Genomic DNA, 14,891 nt, shown 5'->3' with positions numbered 1-14,891 from the left:
AAAAATAAGATAAATTGTAAATATAATGCTTAACTTATCAAGAATAAGATAAATTGTAAATAGAATGCTTAATTTATCAAGAATAAGATAAATTGTAAATATAATGCTTAACTTATCAAGAATAAGATAAATTGTAAATAGAATGCTTAACTTATCAAGAATAAGATAAATTGTAAATATAATGCTTAACATATCAAACATATGATAAATTGTAAATATAATGCTTAACTCATCAAACATATATAAATTGTAAATATAATGCTTAACTTATCAAAAATAAGATAAATTGTAAACATAATGCTTAACTTATCAAAAATAAGATAAATTGTAAATACTAGGGCATGCCCGTACTATATATAAGCTAGGACGTGCCCGTACGTGGGTGCCCGTTCCTTGCAAAAAAAAAAAAACTGCAAAAAAAAAAAAAACTGCAAAAAAAAAACAATGGTTTGGTCCATTCGCAACGACCACAGAACCCCCCCCCCCCTCTATTTACATGAATGGTTTGGTCCATTCGCAAAGCCAAAGCGAACGACCACAGAACCCCCCCCTCTATTTACATGAATGGTTTGGTCCATTCACAAAGCCAAAGCGAACGACCACAGAACCCCCCCCCCCCCCTCTATTTACATGAATGGTTTGGTCCATTCGCAACGGCAAAGCGAACGGCGAACGGCTAAATCGCCATAGCTCGGTAAGTACTTGTCCGATTAATTTCAAACCTTGAAAAGGCACATCCTCGGGTCCCCAGCAATATACCTGGCAAGTTTCAAGTATATCGGACCGGTAGTTGTCGAGAAACAGCGGTCACAGACAAACGTACAGACGTACAGACGTACAAACGTACAAACGTACAGAGATTACTGGAATTATAGATAGACTAGGGCATTGCCCGTACTATATCTATATCTAAAATTATATCCCCCCCCTCTATTTACATGAAATGGTTTGGTCCAAAGCGAACGGCTTGCGAGTACGGTGACAATCCCCCCCCTCTATTTACATGCAATGGTTTGGTCCAAAGCGAACGGCTTCCGGAGTTTGGTAAAGAAATCGCCATCGCGTGCACAAACGCGCAGGAAAGCGAATGAATCGCAAATTCGGTTTTATTAGTTTTAAAACATAGTTTAACGCCAACATAGTTTGCAAACGTGAAATAAATGAATACGCTCTCAAATGTGCCATCCGAGGCAGAGTGTGTCCTCCACGTTCGGCACACGCGATCGTTCGCTGCTCTCTGATTGGTTGAATCGTTTTTTGGACATAGCTCGGTAAGTAATTGTCCGATTAATATGAAACCTTGAAAAGGCACATCCTCGGGTCCCCAGCAATATACCTGGCAAGTTAAAAGTATATCGGACCCGTGGTTGTCGAGAAACAGCGGTCACAGACAAACAGACGTACAGACGTACAGACGTACAGACGTACAGACGTACAAACGTACAAACGTACAGAGATTACTGGAATTATAGATAGATAATGCTTAACTTATCAAAAATAAGATAAATTGTAAATACTAGGGCATTGCCCGTACGTGGGTGCCCGTTCCTTGCCAATGCCCGTACTATATATATATCTAAAATTATATCCCCCCCCCCCCTCTATTTACATGAAATGGTTTGGTCCATTCGCAACGACCACAGAACCCCCCCCTCTATTTACATGCAATGGTTTGGTCCAAAGCGAACGGTTTGGTCCATTCGATGTGATTCGATGATTCGATGTGAATGGTTTGGTCCATTCGCAACGACCACAGAACCCCCCCCCCCTCTATTTACATGAATGGTTTGGTCCATTCGCAAAGCCAAAGCGAACGACCACAGAACCCCCCCCCCCCTCTATTTACATGAATGGTTTGGTCCATTCGCAAAGCCAAAGCGAACGACCACAGAACCCCCCCCCCCCCTCTATTTACATGAATGGTTTGGTCCATTCGCAACGGCAAAGCGAACGGCGAACGGCTAAATCGCCATAGCTCGGTAAGTACTTGTCCGATTAATTTCAAACCTTGAAAAGGCACATCCTCGGGTCCCCAGCAATATACCTGGCAAGTTTCAAGTATATCGGACCGGTAGTTGTCGAGAAACAGCGGTCACAGACAAACGTACAGACGTACAGACGTACAGACGTACAAACGTACAAACGTACAAACGTACAGAGATTACTGGAATTATAGATAGACTAGGGCATTGCCCGTACTATATCTATATCTAAAATTATATCCCCCCCCTCTATTTACATGAAATGGTTTGGTCCAAAGCGAACGGCTTGCGAGTACGGTGACAATCCCCCCCCTCTATTTACATGCAATGGTTTGGTCCAAAGCGAACGGCTTCCGGAGTTTGGTAAAGAAATCGCCATCGCGTGCACAAACGCGCAGGAAAGCGAATGAATCGCAAATTCGGTTTTATTAGTTTTAAAACATAGTTTAACGCCAACATAGTTTGCAAACGTGAAATAAATGAATACGCTCTCAAATGTGCCATCCGAGGCAGAGTGTGTCCTCCACGTTCGGCACACGCGATCGTTCGCTGCTCTCTGATTGGTTGAATCGTTTTTTGGACATAGCTCGGTAAGTAATTGTCCGATTAATATGAAACCTTGAAAAGGCACATCCTCGGGTCCCCAGCAATATACCTGGCAAGTTAAAAGTATATCGGACCCGTGGTTGTCGAGAAACAGCGGTCACAGACAAACAGACGTACAGACGTACAGACGTACAGACGTACAGACGTACAAACGTACAAACGTACAGAGATTACTGGAATTATAGATAGATAATGCTTAACTTATCAAAAATAAGATAAATTGTAAATACTAGGGCATTGCCCGTACGTGGGTGCCCGTTCCTTGCCAATGCCCGTACTATATATATATCTAAAATTATATCCCCCCCCCCCTCTATTTACATGAAATGGTTTGGTCCATTCGCAACGACCACAGAACCCCCCCCTCTATTTACATGCAATGGTTTGGTCCAAAGCGAACGGTTTGGTCCATTCGATGTGATTCGATGATTCGATGTGAATGGTTTGGTCCATTCGCAACGACCACAGAACCCCCCCCTCTATTTACATGAATGGTTTGGTCCATTCGCAAAGCCAAAGCGAACGACCACAGAACCCCCCCCTCTATTTACATGAATGGTTTGGTCCATTCGCAAAGCCAAAGCGAACGACCACAGAACCCCCCCCCCTCTATTTACATGAATGGTTTGGTCCATTCGCAACGGCAAAGCGAACGGCGAACGGCTAAATCGCCATAGCTCGGTAAGTACTTGTCCGATTAATTTCAAACCTTGAAAAGGCACATCCTCGGGTCCCCAGCAATATACCTGGCAAGTTTCAAGTATATCGGACCGGTAGTTGTCGAGAAACAGCGGTCACAGACAAACGTACAGACGTACAGACGTACAGACGTACAAACGTACAAACGTACAAACGTACAGAGATTACTGGAATTATAGATAGACTAGGGCATGCCCGTACTATATATATGCCCGTACTATATATCTATCTAAAATTATATCCCCCCCCTCTATTTACATGAAATGGTTTGGTTCATTCACAACGCCAAAGCGAACGGCGAACGGCTTGCGAGTACAGTGACAATCCCCCCCCCTCTATTTACATGAATGGTTTGGTCCATTCGCAACGACCACAGAACCCCCCCCTCTATTTACATGCAATGGTTTGGTCCAAAGCGAACGGCTTCCGGAGTTTGGTAAAGCAATCGCCATCGCGTGCACAAACGCGCAGGAAAGCGAATGAATCGCAAATTCGTTTTTATTAGTTTTAAAACTTTATTAAAACATAGTTTAACGCCAACATAGTTTGCAAACGTGAAATAAATGAATACGCTCTCAAATGTGCCATCCGAGGCAGAGTGTGTCCGCCACGTTCGGCACACGCGATCGTTCGCTGCTCTCTGATTGGTTGAATCGTTTTTTGGACATAGCTCGGTAAGTAATTGTCCGATTAATATGAAACCTTGAAAAGGCACATCCTCGGGTCCCCAGCAATATACCTGGCAAGTTAAAAGTATATCGGACCGGTAGTTGTCGAGAAACAGCGGTCACAGACAAACAAACAAACGTACAGACGTACAGACAGACAGACAGAGATTACTGGAATTATAGATAGAAGATAATGCTTAACTTATCAAGAATAAGATAAATTGTAAATATAATGCTTAACTTATCAAGAATAAGATAAATTGTAAATATAATGCTTAACTTATCAAGAATAAGATAAATTGTAAATATAATGCTTAACTTATCAAGAATACGATAAATTGTAAATATAATGCTTAACTTATCAAAAATAAGATAAATTGTAAATATAATGCTTAACTTCGCACATCGCACAAGATCTGCCAGCAACCCTCTGATGGTTAAACTGCCGAAATCTCGGCTCTCTGCTCACCTTCACTCTTTCATTCCTCTTTTCTCCCGCCTGTGGAACAAACTCCCACACTCCCTTCAATCCCTCTCCTCCCTCCAGGTCTTTAAAACAGCTGTTCACCACCATCTCTTATCTTCCCCCATCCATAACCTTGATCTTTTCTACCCCCACTAATTCACCCCAGATCCACCTTGTTTGAAATTCCAACTTATTTCCTGGAAATCCTGGCAGTGTCCATATGTTTATACCTCTCCCACCCCCCCCCCCCCCCTTCACATGCCTCCCCCCCAAAGCCCTCTCCCTCCCACAGATCTCTCGATGTCTCCATGTCTCTCGGTCCCTGCTCTCAAATGTTGTGTTTGTGTCCTTCCCCCTCTCTCCCCATCTTGTCTACCGCTCCCGATGTTATTTGTTTTATGTGTCTGTTTGTCTTTCTGTGTGATTAATGTTCGCTCTTTCACGAGCCTCGATCTTGTATACAAAAAAAAAAAAAAAAAAAAAAAAAAAAAACTTATCAAAAATAAGATAAATTGTAAATATAATGCTTAACTTATCAAAAATAAGATAAATTGTAAATATAATGCTTAACTTATCAAGAATAAGATAAATTGTAAATATAATGCTTAACATATCAAACATATGATAAATTGTAAATATAATGCTTAACTTATCAAAAATAAGATAAATTGTAAATATAATGCTGAACTTATCAAAAATAAGATAAATTGTAAATATTGTTACGGAACCCAACGTCGGCCTCTGTTCCCCTTATCGAGGGGGGATTAATCCCCTCGTTTATGACTGACCAATGTGGTCCCTGACGCTGCCCAGCTACCTCCGGAAAGGCAGGTGCACAGCCCCATTCATACCGCGGACAGATGTTAATTGCCGAGCGGTTTTAGCAACTGCGGCATGAACTATTAACAAGGACTAGACCCGATCCTTGAACGTTGGCCAAATCGTGCCACAGGTTTTCAATGGGGAAAAGACAAAGACGAACGGATGTGAAGAAGAGCAGAACAAAGGTAGGAAATACGAATATGATTTATTTACTATTATTTACAACCAAAAGAAACCAAGGAGGAGGAAAGATAAGAAAATAAAGACAGAAAGAATGGAAGGAGACACAGTGCAAATTAGCTTACCTATTACAGTCTTACTTAACCCCAAGGACAAGACAAAGACAGACTACGAGCACACTTACACGGGGATGATGGCAGGAACGAATGCTGGAGGTGGCTAGCTGGAGGGAGAGGAAGGTCCACGGGAACTGGGTCACGGTCGGGCCAGGAGCTGCAGCTCCGTTCCTCCGCGGCCACGGTCGGCACCGCCGTCAACACCCAAGCTGCGGTCGTGCGAGCTGCCGCGGTACGAGCTCCGCCGGTTCAAGCTGTTGCTGTTGTTCGAGCTCCGCTGGTGGAGTCAAAGCTGCCTGGTGGAGTCAAAGCTGCGTGGTACTGCTCGTGGTACTGCCTCTGGCCTCATCTGCCGCGTCTCTCTCTCTCTCTTCACCGCAGCACTTGACCGCCTGGATGCTCTCTCTCCGACTCTGTCTCAGAGGCTTCCGCGCGCGCTTTTATAGCGCGCCTCAAGATCAATCCGCGGGCTCCCAGGGCACGCTTACCGGGTCACTCACTGCAGTGCCGGTTGGCTGGCACGGGCTCTTTCGCTCCACCTTTGATGATGATCGGCGGCCAACGCCCTGGATTCGGCCGCTCCTCCCCCTTCTTCTCCGATCTGACCACGTGTTCAATGGTGGTGTTTTGCAGCGAAAACCACAAAGCAGCAGCGGCGAATGCAGAAAACCGCACGCGGAAAACCGCCCAATGCAGTTGGCAATTGATGCCAAAAGGGGAATGCGTTTGGAAGTGGAGGCTTTGGGGAATTTGAAAAGGGATTCTACCTTGTTCCAATTTGGTGCAATGCAGTGTTAACTAGTGGGAAGACAGAACCTTAACCTAATACACATAATAAGGAGATAACTACTGAACAAAGGAAATCTATGATTGGCTACGTGATTGTATATGGAATAACTACGGGAACGACCTTTGACCCTTATACACAACAAATGGAGGAAGGAGGGTGATATTTTACAACAATTAAACACAATTCTCATATCCATAACAATATCATGCTTAACTTATCAAGAATAAGATAAATTGTTAATATAATGCTTAACTTATCAAGAATAAGAGAAATTGTAAATATAATGCTTAACTTATCAAAAATAAGATAAATTGTAAACATAATTCTTAACTTATCAAAAATAAGATAAATTGTAAATATAATGCTTAACTTATCAAGAATAAGATAAATTGTAAATATAATGCTTAACTTATCAAGAATAAGATAAATTGTAAATATAATGCTTAACTTATCAAGAATAAGATAAATTGTAAATATAATGCTTAACATATCAAACATATGATAAATTGTAAATATAATGCTTAACTTATCAAAAAGAAGATAAATTGTAAATATAATGCTTAACTTATCAAAAAGAAGATAAATTGTAAATATAATGCTTAACTTATCAAAAATAAGATTAATTGTAAATATCATGCTTAACTTATCAAGAATAAGATAAATTGTTAATATAATGCTTAACTTATCAAGAATAAGATAAATTGTAAATATAATGCTTAACTTATCAAGAATAAGGTAAATTGTAAATATAATGCTTAACTTATCAAAAATAAGATAAATTGTAAATATAATGCTTAACTTATCAAAAATAAGATAAATTGTAAATATAATGCTTGATTTATCAAAAGTAAGATAAATTGTAAATAGAATGCTTAATTTATCAAGAATAAGATAAATTGTAAATATAATGCTTAACTTATCAAGAATAAGATAAATTGTAAATATAATGCTTAACTTATCAAGAATAAGATAAATTGTAAACATAATGCTTAACTTATCAAGAATAAGATGAATTGTAAATATAATGCTTAACTTATCAAGAATAAGATAAATTGTAAATATAATGCTTAACTTATCAAGAATAAGGTAAATTGTAAATATAATGCTTAACTTATCAAAAATAAGATAAATTGTAAACATAATGCTTAACTTATCAAGAATAAGATAAATTGTAAATATAATGCTTAACTTATCAAGAATAAGATAAATTGTAAATATAATGCTTAACTTATCAAGAATAAGATAAATTGTAAACATAATGCTTAACTTATCAAGAATAAGATGAATTGTAAATATAATGCTTAACTTATCAAGAATAAGATGAATTGTAAATATAATGCTTAACTTATCAAGAATAAGATAAATTGTAAATATAATGCTTAACTTATCAAGAATAAGGTAAATTGTAAATATAATGCTTAACTTATCAAAAATAAGATAAATTGTAAACATAATGCTTAACTAATCAAGAATAAGATAAATTGTAAATATAATGCTTAATTTATCAAGAATAAGATAAATTGTAAATATAATGCTTAACTTATCAAGAATAAGGCAAATTGTAAATATAATGTTTAACTTATCAAGAATAAGATAAATTGTAAACATAATGCTTGACTTATCAAGAATAAGATAAATTGTAAATATAATGCTTAATTTATCAAGAATAAGATAAATTGTAAATATAATGCTTAACTTATCAAGAATAAGATAAATTGTAAATATAATGCTTAACTTATCAAAAATAAGATAAATTGTAAATATAATGCTTAACTTATCAAAAATAAGATGAACTGTAAATATAATGCTTAACTTATCAAGAATAAGATAAATTGTAAATATAATGCTTAACTTATCAAGAATAAGGTAAATTGTAAATATAATGTTTGACTTATCAAGAATAAGATAAATTGTAAATATAATGCTTAACTTATCAAGAATAAGATAAATTGTAAATATAATGCTTAACTTATCAAGAATAAGATAAATTGTAAATATAATGCTTAACTTATCAAGAATAAGATAAATTATAAGATAAAGTTCCTTCCACCAAGCTCGGAACAAGTGTGTGTCTACCCTCAGGAGTGCCAGGAAGCACTATCTCTCCTCACTCAAGAATGAACTCTCAAACCTGTCTCCTTCCTCCAAATCCTGGTGGCGTCTGGTCAAATCCGTTTCTGGTGTTTGTTCCCCCTCCATCCCCTCCCTTACCTCAAATGGCCACACAGTTGACATCGCACGTGACAAAGCCGAATGCCTCAACTCTGTGTTTGCCTCAAAATCCTTAGTCCCAAACCCATCTCTCTCTGTTCCCACCTTTCCCAGTCGAACCAAACTGCTCCTGGACTCTGTGACCTTCTCTCCTGACAAGGTGGAGGAGTTTTTGTCAAACCTCGACTCTGATTCTGCAACTGGACCAGATGGCATCAGCCCACGGGTCCTAAAATCCTGCTCTGCCGCTCTATCTCACCCTCTCTCTGTTCTTTTCACCCTATCTTTTGCTCAAGGTCATCTGCCAGCATCCTGGAAATCAGCAAACATTACCGCTTTACACAAAAAAGGTGCAAAAACAGATCCTTGCAACTACAGACCAATCAGCCTGCTCCCAATTATCAGCAAAGTCATGGAATCCATCATTGCTTCGGATATGAAATCTTTCCTCTTCTCCAATGGCTTGATCTCTGATCATCAATTTGGTTTCAGACCAGGTCACTCTACTCTGGACATGCTGCTTCTGCTGTCTCAACAATGGATGGAGGTCCTCAATGCCAAACAGGAAATCAGAGCTGTCTCCCTTGACATATCACGTGCCTTCGATACGGTCTGGCACCCAGCTCTGCTCACCAAACTCTCCTCCTATGGTATCCATGGAAATCTCCATGCATGGCTTGCGGACTTCCTCTCTGGTCTTAGTCAACGTGTGGCCCTGAATGGATTTCTCTCATCTCCCCTTCCCGTTCAGGCTGGAGTTCCCCAAGGCAGTGTGCTGGGCCCTGTGCTTTTTCTGGTCTTTATCAATGATCTCTCCGACTCTCTGGAAAATCCTCTGTATCTCTTTGCTGATGACTCCACTCTCTGCCGCTCCATTCCTCTTCCCTCAGATCGGCAGTCTGCAGCCTCCTCACTTTCTGAAGACCTGGACAAAATCACAGACTGGTCAAACATGTGGAACATGTCTTTCAATCCTGACAAATCTCACACTCTTACTATGTCTCTCCGAAAAGATCGACTGGACAACCCTCCCATCTACTTTCTCAACAATCCTCTCCAAGAAGTTCTGTCGCTCAAGCTTTTGGGTCTCACCATCTGCCATGATCTTTCTTGGGAAAACCACATTTCCAAGCTGGCCTCCAAAGCCAGTCGCCGACTGGGCATCCTCCGTCGTGCGAAGTCCTTCCTAGGCACACCTGAGCTCCTCACCACATACAAGGCTTTCATCCGCAGCTCAATGGAATACTGTTCTCCCCTATGGGCTGGTGCTCCTGCCTCACACCTGGCTCGGCTTCACGCTGTTGAATCCAAAGCTTTCAGAATCAATGGAATCTCCCGCGATGAAGCTATCTCTGAGGGCCTTTCACTCACTCACCGTAGGCAGGTAGGTGGTCTTTCTGTCTTCTACCGACTCCTCTCCGGCCTTGCTCCCCCAGCTCTCTCTGTGCTCTGTCCCCCAAATATTCCTACAGGTCGCACAAGATCTGCCAGCCACCCTCTGATGGTTAAACTGCCGAAATCTCGGCTCTCTGCTCACCTTCACTCTTTCATTCCTCTTTTCTCCCGCCTCTGGAACAAACTCCCACACTCACTTCAATCACACTCCTCCCTCCAGGTCTTCAAAACAGCTGTTCACCACCATCTCTTATCTTCCCCCATCCAAAACCTTGATCTTTTCTACCCCCACTAATTCACCCCAGATCCACCTTGTTTGAAATTCCAACTTCCTTCCTGGAAGTCTTGGCAGTGTCCATATGTTTTATACCTCTCCCACCCCCCCCCCTTCCCATGCCTTCCCCCCAAAGCCCTCTCCCTCCCACAGTTCTCTCGATGTCTCCATGTCTCTCGGTCCCTGCTCTCAAATGTTGTGTTTGTGTCCTTCCCCCTCTCTCCCCATCTTGTCTACCGCTCCCGATGTTATTTGTTTTGTGTGTCTGTTTGTCTTTCTGTGTGATTAATGTTCGCTCTTTCACGAGCCTCGATCTTGTATACAAAAAAAACAAAAACAAACAAAAAAAAAATTGTAAATATAATGCTTAACTTATCAAAAATAAGATAAATTGTAAATATAATGCTTAACTTATCAAGAATAAGATAAATTGTAAATATAATGCTTAACTTATCAAGAATAAGATAAATTGTAAATATAATGCTTAACTTATCAAAAATAAGATGAATTGTAAATATAATGCTTAACTTATCAAGAATAAGATAAATTGTAAATATAATGCTTAACTTATCAAGAATAAGGTAAATTGTAAATATAATGTTTAACTTATCAAGAATAAGATAAATTGTAAATATAATGCTTAACTTATCAAAAATAAGATAAATTGTAAATATAATGCTTAACTTATCAAAAATAAGATAAATTGTAAATATAATGTTTAACTTATCAAGAATAAGATAAATTGTAAATATCATGCTTAACTTATCAAGAATAAGATAAATTGTAAATATAATGCTTAACTTATCAAAAATAAGATAAATTGTAAATATAATGCTTAACTTATCAAGAATAAGATAAATTGTAAATATAATGCTTAACTTATCAAGAATAAGATAAATTGTAAATATAATGCTTAACTTATCAAGAATAAGATAAATTGTAAATATAATGCTTAACTTATCAAAAATAAGATAAATTGTAAATACTAGGGCATTGCCCGTACTATATCTATATCTAAAATTATATCCCCCCCCTCTATTTACATGAAATGGTTTGGTCCAAAGCGAACGGCTTGCGAGTACGGTGACAATCCCCCCCCTCTATTTACATGCAATGGTTTGGTCCAAAGCGAACGGCTTCCGGAGTTTGGTAAAGAAATCGCCATCGCGTGCACAAACGCGCAGGAAAGCGAATGAATCGCAAATTCGGTTTTATTAGTTTTAAAACATAGTTTAACGCCAACATAGTTTGCAAACGTGAAATAAATGAATACGCTCTCAAATGTGCCATCCGAGGCAGAGTGTGTCCTCCACGTTCGGCACACGCGATCGTTCGCTGCTCTCTGATTGGTTGAATCGTTTTTTGGACATAGCTCGGTAAGTAATTGTCCGATTAATATGAAACCTTGAAAAGGCACATCCTCGGGTCCCCAGCAATATACCTGGCAAGTTAAAAGTATATCGGACCCGTGGTTGTCGAGAAACAGCGGTCACAGACAAACAGACGTACAGACGTACAGACGTACAGACGTACAGACGTACAAACGTACAAACGTACAGAGATTACTGGAATTATAGATAGATAATGCTTAACTTATCAAAAATAAGATAAATTGTAAATACTAGGGCATTGCCCGTACGTGGGTGCCCGTTCCTTGCCAATGCCCGTACTATATATATATCTAAAATTATATCCCCCCCCCCTCTATTTACATGAAATGGTTTGGTCCATTCGCAACGACCACAGAACCCCCCCCTCTATTTACATGCAATGGTTTGGTCCAAAGCGAACGGTTTGGTCCATTCGATGTGATTCGATGATTCGATGTGAATGGTTTGGTCCATTCGCAACGACCACAGAACCCCCCCCTCTATTTACATGAATGGTTTGGTCCATTCGCAAAGCCAAAGCGAACGACCACAGAACCCCCCCCTCTATTTACATGAATGGTTTGGTCCATTCGCAAAGCCAAAGCGAACGACCACAGAACCCCCCCCCCCCCTCTATTTACATGAATGGTTTGGTCCATTCGCAACGGCAAAGCGAACGGCGAACGGCTAAATCGCCATAGCTCGGTAAGTACTTGTCCGATTAATTTCAAACCTTGAAAAGGCACATCCTCGGGTCCCCAGCAATATACCTGGCAAGTTTCAAGTATATCGGACCGGTAGTTGTCGAGAAACAGCGGTCACAGACAAACGTACAGACGTACAGACGTACAGACGTACAAACGTACAAACGTACAAACGTACAGAGATTACTGGAATTATAGATAGACTAGGGCATGCCCGTACTATATATATGCCCGTACTATATATCTATCTAAAATTATATCCCCCCCCCTCTATTTACATGAAATGGTTTGGTTCATTCGCAACGCCAAAGCGAACGGCGAACGGCTTGCGAGTACAGTGACAATCCCCCCCCTCTATTTACATGAATGGTTTGGTCCATTCGCAACGACCACAGAACCCCCCCCTCTATTTACATGCAATGGTTTGGTCCAAAGCGAACGGCTTCCGGAGTTTGGTAAAGCAATCGCCATCGCGTGCACAAACGCGCAGGAAAGCGAATGAATCGCAAATTCGTTTTTATTAGTTTTAAAACTTTATTAAAACATAGTTTAACGCCAACATAGTTTGCAAACGTGAAATAAATGAATACGCTCTCAAATGTGCCATCCGAGGCAGAGTGTGTCCGCCACGTTCGGCACACGCGATCGTTCGCTGCTCTCTGATTGGTTGAATCGTTTTTTGGACATAGCTCGGTAAGTAATTGTCCGATTAATATGAAACCTTGAAAAGGCACATCCTCGGGTCCCCAGCAATATACCTGGCAAGTTAAAAGTATATCGGACCGGTAGTTGTCGAGAAACAGCGGTCACAGACAAACAAACAAACGTACAGACGTACAGACAGACAGACAGAGATTACTGGAATTATAGATAGATAATGCTTAACTTATCAAAAATAAGATAAATTGTAAATATAATGCTTAACTTATCAAAAATAAGATAAATTGTAAATATAATGCTTAACTTATCAAAAATAAGATAAATTGTAAATATAATGCTTAACTTATCAAAAATAAGATAAATTGTAAATATAATGCTTAACTTATCAAAAATAAGATAAATTGTAAATATAATGCTTAACTTATCAAAAATAAGATAAATTGTAAACATAATGCTTAACTTATCAAGAATAAGATAAATTGTAAATATAATGCTTAACTTATCAAGAATAAGATAAATTGTAAATATAATGCTTAACTTATCAAGAATAAGATAAATTGTAAATATAATGCTTAACTTATCAAGAATAAGGTAAATTGTAAATATAATGCTTAACTTATCAAGAATAAGATAAATTGTAAATATAATGCTTAACTTATCAAAAATAAGATAAATTGTAAATATAATGCTTAACTTATCAAGAATAAGATAAATTGTAAATATAATGCTTAACTTATCAAGAATAAGGTAAATTGTAAACATAATGCTTAACTTATCAAGAATAAGGTAAATTGTAAACATAATGCTTAACTTATCAAGAATAAGATAAATTGTAAATATAATGCTTAACTTATCAAGAATAAGATAAATTGTAAATATAATGCTTAACTTATCAAGAATAAGATAAATTGTAAATATAATGCTTAACTTATCAAAAATAAGATAAATTGTAAATATAATGCTTAACTTATCAAGAATAAGATAAATTGTAAATATAATGCTTAACTTATCAAGAATAAGATAAATTGTAAATATAATGCTTAACTTATCAAGAATAAGATAAATTGTAAATATAATGCTTAACTTATCAAGAATAAGATAAATTGTAAATATAATGCTTAACTTATCAAGAATAAGATAAATTGTAAATATAATGCTTAACTTATCAAGAATAAGATAAATTGTAAATATAATGCTTAACTTATCAAGAATAAGGTAAATTGTAAACATAATGCTTAACTTATCAAGAATAAGATAAATTGTAAATATAATGCTTAACTTATCAAGAATAAGATAAATTGTAAATATAATGCTTAACTTATCAAGAATAAGATAAATTGTAAATATAATGCTTAACTTATCAAAAATAAGATAAATTGTAAATATAATGCTTAACTTATCAAGAATAAGATAAATTGTAAATATAATGCTTAACTTATCAAAAATAAGATTAATTGTAAATATAATGCTTAACTTATCAAGAATAAGATAAATTGTAAACATAATGCTTAACTTATCAAGAATAAGATAAATTGTAAATAATAGACAGGCCCGGACAGCAGACGAGAGATGAGGATTGAATCACGACAATGTTGTACCGGTACTTTAGATCCTTTCATCAGAGTCGACGTCAAAATCTTGAAGACATTCTACAGCGGATGATTTTTTTTTTAGAATCTACACATTTGCACAAATCGATGCAACAAACACCATGCTGACGACAACAACAACATTTTCCTTTCACTTTTCCTGGGATCAAGAGCCTGGGATGAAATCCAAACAAACCGTTACATATTTCATGCGTCCCCGAAGGTTGATTTTTTTACAGTACAGTCAGTGCAGTACAGTGCGGTACAGTGCGGTGCGGTACAGTGCGGTGCGGTGCAGTGCTGCATCTGCATCAGCATAAGCATAAGCAAACTCCGTGCACCCACCCTTTCCGCTTCCG

General features: G+C 38.2%; 1 protein-coding gene across 1 annotated transcript in view; it reads right to left on the bottom strand.

The window, feature by feature from the left end:
* The window catches only part of BANF1 (barrier to autointegration nuclear assembly factor 1), a 32,007-nt gene that overhangs the window by 16,996 nt on the left and 120 nt on the right, over positions 1 to 14,891 (bottom strand). The window contains exon 1 of the mRNA XM_068130059.1: positions 14,878 to 14,891. This exon is cut by the window's right edge and continues 120 nt beyond it. The gene's annotated coding sequence lies outside the window, so the exon portion shown is untranslated. The remainder of the gene's footprint in view (positions 1 to 14,877) is intronic.

The sequence above is a fragment of the Myxine glutinosa genome, chromosome 11 (genome assembly GCF_964187855.1).
Source record: "Myxine glutinosa chromosome 11, kmMyxGlut1.1, whole genome shotgun sequence".
NCBI classification, from domain to species: domain Eukaryota; kingdom Metazoa; phylum Chordata; class Myxini; order Myxiniformes; family Myxinidae; genus Myxine; species Myxine glutinosa.
This window is presented reverse-complemented; position numbering and strand designations above follow the sequence as displayed.